Source organism: Leptonychotes weddellii, chromosome 6 (assembly GCF_054177405.1).
Source record: "Leptonychotes weddellii isolate Sample4059 chromosome 6, ASM5417740v2, whole genome shotgun sequence".
NCBI lineage: Eukaryota > Metazoa > Chordata > Mammalia > Carnivora > Phocidae > Leptonychotes > Leptonychotes weddellii.
Window position 1 is genome coordinate 62,069,231 of NC_138374.1, and position 6,000 is coordinate 62,075,230.

The window sequence follows — 6,000 nt, forward strand, 5'->3', positions numbered from 1 at the left end:
TGATCTGTAAGAGGAGAACCGTGCTTCCCTTGCAGGGTTGTGGTGACGGTTAAGTGAAGAAACGAAGAGAATGTCAGGCAGTGATCCTCCAGCCAACGCCAAGGCAGCTGAGCCCCCCCTCCCCGAGATCTGAAAGGTGCTGCTGGTGAAGTCACTGAAGAACAGGCCATTTAATGCTAGTGCCCACTTAGAGCGAGAGCTCTAACATCGCGCCCACCCTCGCCACCAGAACGTGATGGGAAGAGCCCTTCAACGATAAGCGGGCATCTGACTGCGCTCCGCTATGTTCTGCTCACCGGCCTGAACGATGACGGGGAAAATTGCCTCCTCTTGGCTACCCCCTCCAAGCCCCCAGCCGTCGCCCTGTGCCAGCAAATGTCTCTCAGCTGTGCCTCGCTTCTACTGGGGATATTTTCTGAACCCACAGTTGGCACATACTGGGCGACAAAGACTGAACATGGGATAAGGTATTTTGAACTGAGACGGTCCTTCCACAGAGCAGCCCGGGGCAGTGAGGTCCTCCCCTCAGAGGTGCTCCCCGGCCCCAGAGGCAGGGGATCAGGCTCTGCCCTCCTCTGTAAGGCACCCGGGGCTGCAGAAGGCTGGCTCTCGGAGCCCACGCAGGCCCCACCCTAGCCTTTGAACTTGCCTGCCTTGGCCCCTTTGCTCCTGGCTGCTGGGAAACCCTACAAACGAGAGGGAATGTGGGCCATCGCCCTCCCGTTCGGAATTCCAGCTAAACCCAAGGTACTTCTCAATTTACAATCTCTGTCCCTCCAAAAATGGAAGCGGGCTGCCTGGAGGAATGTGAGCGAAGGAGCCCTTGTGACGAGAGGGAGGCCCAGCCTCAGCTGTAAGGGCTCCTGGGTCCCGTCCAGGCTGTGTGTGTGCTGGGGGGTGCGGGGGCAGAGCGCCGGGCTAAATGACCTGAGAGCCTCTAAAACTCTATGAGCTCAGGGCCCTCTAAGTTCCTTCTCAGAATCATAAAACAAGAAGGACTTTGTTTTCACATTGGGAAAGTGAGGGATACATATATGTATCATTTATTCTAGATTTGGGTCTCTGGGGAAAAAGTAAAGGGAAATCAACTGGCAAATGTGCTCTCTTCAAAAAGATTTTATTGGGGCGCCTGGGTGGCTCAGTCGTTAAGCGTCTGCCTTCGGCGCAGGTCATGATCCTGGGGTCCTGGGCTGGAGCCTCGCATCCGGCTCCCTGCTCAGCGGGAAGCCTGTTTCCCCCTCTCCCACTCCCCTTGCTTGTGTTCCCTCTCTTGCTGTCTCTGTCAAATAAATAAATAAAATCTTAAAAAAAAAGGAACAAAAAAAATATTTTATTAATTTATTGAAGAAAGAGAGCACACATGCACACAAGCAGGGGGAGAAGCAGAGGGAGAGGGAGAAGCAGACTCCCCACTGAACAGGGAGCCCGACACCGGGCTCGAGCCGAGGACCCTGAGATCATGACCTTAACCGACTGAGCCACCCAGGCATCCCTGTGCTCCTTCTATCCAGAAATGGGACAGCCCAGTGGCCACCTCAGTGGGCAGAAGAGGTGTGTGGAGATTAACTGGGCAGGTGGAGACAGGGGAGGGGGCAGACCCAGTGGCCACGGCAGACTGGAGCTGGATTCCCTTATCATGTGATACGATCTGTCCTTAAATAGTAGTTATACGGCTGAAATCGGCAAAAATTAAATTAAGGCTTTTGGCTTTGCAAGGAAAATGAGCGTGAGGCCCGGAGGACCAGAGACGGAGCCTGGGGCACGTCACGAGTGGTGGCAACCCGCAGTCGCTAACATTCCAAGGGGGTCACCGACAGAGAGAGGGTCGCACTGTGATTTCTCCCCAACTTGGTGTCAAGCCAATAGTCTTTTGTTTGCTCCAGCAAGAAACTCCATCAAGGGGCAAATTCCTTAGATTTCTGCAATTCTGAGCTCATAAAAAATAATAAAACGCTTAACAAAAATAAACATGCCAAGCAAAAATGTTATTGGAGCGCTGATGTCAGCCGTGGCCACACACCCCAGCGTTGGGAACAGGCTCCCCAGGCAGCTGGAGGCAAAATGGGACCAGAATCCAGAACTGCAAAGTGGCAGAGGGTGCACACACAGTGTTCTTTCTCCTTCTCCCACGATGGCCAGCAGGCAACCGAAACGTGGCCAGGCACACGCTTGTGGATGCTCACATCTGCTCTCTGTAGGGTGGCCTGAAAGGCTCCCCCACCTGCCATCCTGGTGCCCACGATCTGAAACTGTCGAGGCTCCAAAACACATCTGCTCCTGAGACCACAGGATGTCAGGGAGTGGGCTCTGATTCGGCCCAGAGTCCTCCCAGTCAAACTCCTCTCCATAAGGGACGTCTCTACCAGAGACAATGCTGCGCCTCTCTGGAAATTATTTGTTCTCTGGAGCCCAGCACAGAAAGAAGCCTAGAAGTCACTAGATCCCAACAGAGCAGGACAAAAAGCAGAGTCACAGGACACACAGTCCCTGGAAATCATCAGAGGCCAGCGCAGCATGGGGGAGGCTCTGCTCTTCCCTGGCTCCCAGGACTCCAGGGTGGACAGGCACCACGTCTTCTTTCCTCTAACATCCCGGACACCCTGCCTCCCTCTTGCTGGAAAATGCTCACCCAACAGGTATGTTCACCTCCTAGCAGAAAAAGTACTTAAAAAAAAAAAAGAACATCTGTTCTCTGCCCCTAGTACCAGAATGCATATTCGCACAAAATCTCCAGCATTTACTTTACTGTTTGGTAAAGAACAGATGCCCAAGTGTTCTCAGATCTCTGGGAGCCCAGAAATTTGTACTTTTGGGGAGGCTGCAGCCAGTGGGGTGCTGCATCGGGCTCGCACCAACTCTCAGAAGCAGATCGTGAAATGTTTAGGCATTTTTTGAACCTGCTGTTAAACACAGCCATTGTTAGAAATTAAGTCACATAAGCACAACTAAAACACATTGTATTAGGGGCACCTGGGTGGCTCAGTTGGTTAAGACTCTTGGTTTTGGCTCAGATCATGATCTCAGGGTCCTGAGATCAAGTCCCTCATGGGGCTGTGCATTGAGCACGGAATCTGCTTGAGATTCTCTCTCTCCCTCTCCCTCTGCCTCTCCCCCGCCCAAACAAAATAAATAAAATCTTTAAAACACACACACACACACACATTGTCTTAAGAACAAAAGTAATACACTCCATACCCACAAGGGTAATTATTATTATGCAGGGATGTGGGGAAATCAGAGCCCCTGGAGCCCTCCTGCGCTGCTGGTGGGAATGCGGGAAACAGGGTGGCAGTTTCTCAAAAAAAATTAAACACAGAATTGCCATTTGATCCAGAAATTCCACTCCTGGACCTGCAGCCACATGAAGTGAAAGCCGGCACTGGAACAGACGTGAAAATGACCCTGGCATCCATCGACAGATGAATAAACAAAAGGTGGCAAATCCATACAACGGACTCCTACTCAGCCTTCAAAAGGAAGGGAATTCTGACAGCAGCTACAACCAGAATGAACCTTGAGGACATCGTGCTAAATGAATACGCCAGCCACGGACGGGCAAATATTATGTGATTCCACTCATCCAAGGTGCCTAGATCAAGGCAAATTCATGGAGACAGAAAGCAGAATAGAGATAACCAGGGATTGAGAAATGGGAAGTTACTGCGTAATGGATTCAGAGTTTCTGGCTGAGGTGATAGAAAAGTTCTAGAAACGGGCAATGGTAACGGCTGCACAGAAGTGGGAATGTACCAGATGTCTGCTTAAGAATGGTTAGAATGGGGGGCACCCGGGTGGCTCAGTCGCTAAGCGTCTGCCTTCGGCTCAGGTCATGATCCCAGGGTCCTGGGATCGGGTCCCGTATCGGGCTCCCAGCTCAGCGGGGAGTCTGCTTCTCCCTCTCCCACTCCCCCTGCTTGTGTTCCCTCTCTCGCTGTGTCTCTGTCAAATAAATAAATAAAATCTCTTAAAAAAAAAAAAAAGAATGGTTAGAATGGTACATGTTATGTTATATATATTTTCCCACAATAAAGGAATTTGAAAAGGCAACGTACTGCATGAGCCCAACTGTACGACGTTCTGGAAAAGGCCAAATTATAGAGACTGTACAAAGATCAGCAGTTGCCAGAGTTGAAGGGAGGGCAGAGCACAGAGGATTTTAGGACAATGAAAATACTCTGTACCCGGGCGCCTGGGTGGCTCAATCGGTTAAGCGACTGCCTTCGGCTCAGGTCATGGTCCCGGGGTCCTGGGATCGAGCCCCGCATGGGGCTCCCTGCTCTGCGGGAAGCCTGCTTCTCCCTCTCCCACTCCCCCTGTTTGTGTTCCCTCTCTCGCTGTGTCTCTCTCTGTCAAATAAATAAATAAAATCTTTAAAAAAAAAAAAAAAGAAAATACTCTGTACCCTCCTGTAGCGATGGACACTTTTCTCAAAACCCACAGAACGTACAACATCAAGAGTAAACCCCAAGGTCAGCCATGGACTTTGGGCAATACCCATGTGTCAATGTCGGGTTCATCCCCTGTACCAAAGGTCCCACTCTGGGGGTCGATGTTGACAGTGGGGGAAGCTGGGCACGTGTGGAGGTAGGGGTTTGCCACTCGGTTTTTCTGAGAACCTGGACCTGCTCGCCACACTCCCCTAGGCAATCAGCTAGTGCTCCACGTCAGGGCTGCTCGCCTCACTCCCCAGAACCAGATGTTCAACAGTTACCAACACACCCAGGGCTGCGACCAGTAACGAACACACCGAAATTCACCACATTCGGCATTACATGCAAATGTCGCAATTAAATTTTAAAGTGATTTCGGTCATTTTGATTTTGAAATTATTTAGTTACGACCAACTTCCTCTATAATGGGTTACGGTTCCTCTGTACCAGCCACGACTCTTCCAAAATTATTCTAAAGTGAGAAACTCTGGACTTCAAATTGATTTCAAAGATGGTGAAATTGAACAAATACTAACCTTCCCTCTTCATGAACTGGATTGGAGACTACTGAGCATTTATCCTTTTATAACTTTCTGTCCGCTTTCAAGGCCCGGCCATGAATTTTTTGGTTGCGTCTCAAGTGGGGACCGAGAGCCCCCGTGGACAGCACTGTCTGCCCCGTAGGTCCCCCACAGGTCTGCCCCAGAAAAGAAGCCAACCCAGAGGCATGGGCTTTCTGAGGTGACCTCTGACCTCCCACCACCCAAAGCCAGGCCACTAGCAGCCAACATTTAAGGCACTTCCCTGGGAGACCCTGCAGCGTGTGGGAAGTCCAGCCTACACTCCGGGCCTCTCTGAAGGCTGCGGGCCCGCCCGCCACCTGGCCTGAACAAACCGCACCTACCCTGTGGATGCCCTCTCTGGGGCACGCCTGTCCCAGGTATTCAACGGGAACGGCCCCTTCCCGGGCGCTTATTACTGGTCTGGGGTTCACGCAGGCACCGTTCCGGACACCAGGCTCCAGGCTCTCTCGGGAGGGCCCGTACCCGAGCTGTTCCAGGCCGAGCTGTACATGGGCAACGCCCAGGCTGCGGTGGGAACAGGCAGAATCCGTGGGCCCCAGCGGACCTAGCTTTACAACACCAACAGCCCCCTGGCTGATTCTGATGTAGCCCTTCCTCTGGGCAGCTTCCCTAGTTCAGCCCCTCACACGACGCCAGACCCCCCTCCCTCTGCACGCAGTGAGCGCGGGGCCACACGGCCACACGGGGGCTGCCTGCGCCGGCGGACCCACCTCTGCCTGCCCGGTCCACGCCCCCCCCCCCCCGTGCAGAGGCGCCCTCCGTCAATACGGCTAGGTGGCTCCCGTCGACCCCAAACTGGGACTCCTATGAAAGCAACCCAGCGCTCAGGCTGCCTCACGAGAAGCCCCAGGTTTTCGGGGCCAATTCTCCCGCACTCTACTTTGGAGTGGGCAAGATCACGGCTCTGTGCATTAGCATAACCCGCCAAGGCGGATTCGCAGTCTCCTAATGGGCTGCAAGGCTCCAGCATAAGGAGAATCACATTT

The 6,000-nt window shown here is 52.6% G+C and overlaps 1 protein-coding gene across 1 annotated transcript in view; it reads right to left on the minus strand.

The window, feature by feature from the left end:
- C6H1orf198 (chromosome 6 C1orf198 homolog) overlaps nucleotides 1–6,000 on the minus strand; it is a 33,220-nt gene that overhangs the window by 17,788 nt on the left and 9,432 nt on the right. The window lies entirely within an intron of this gene.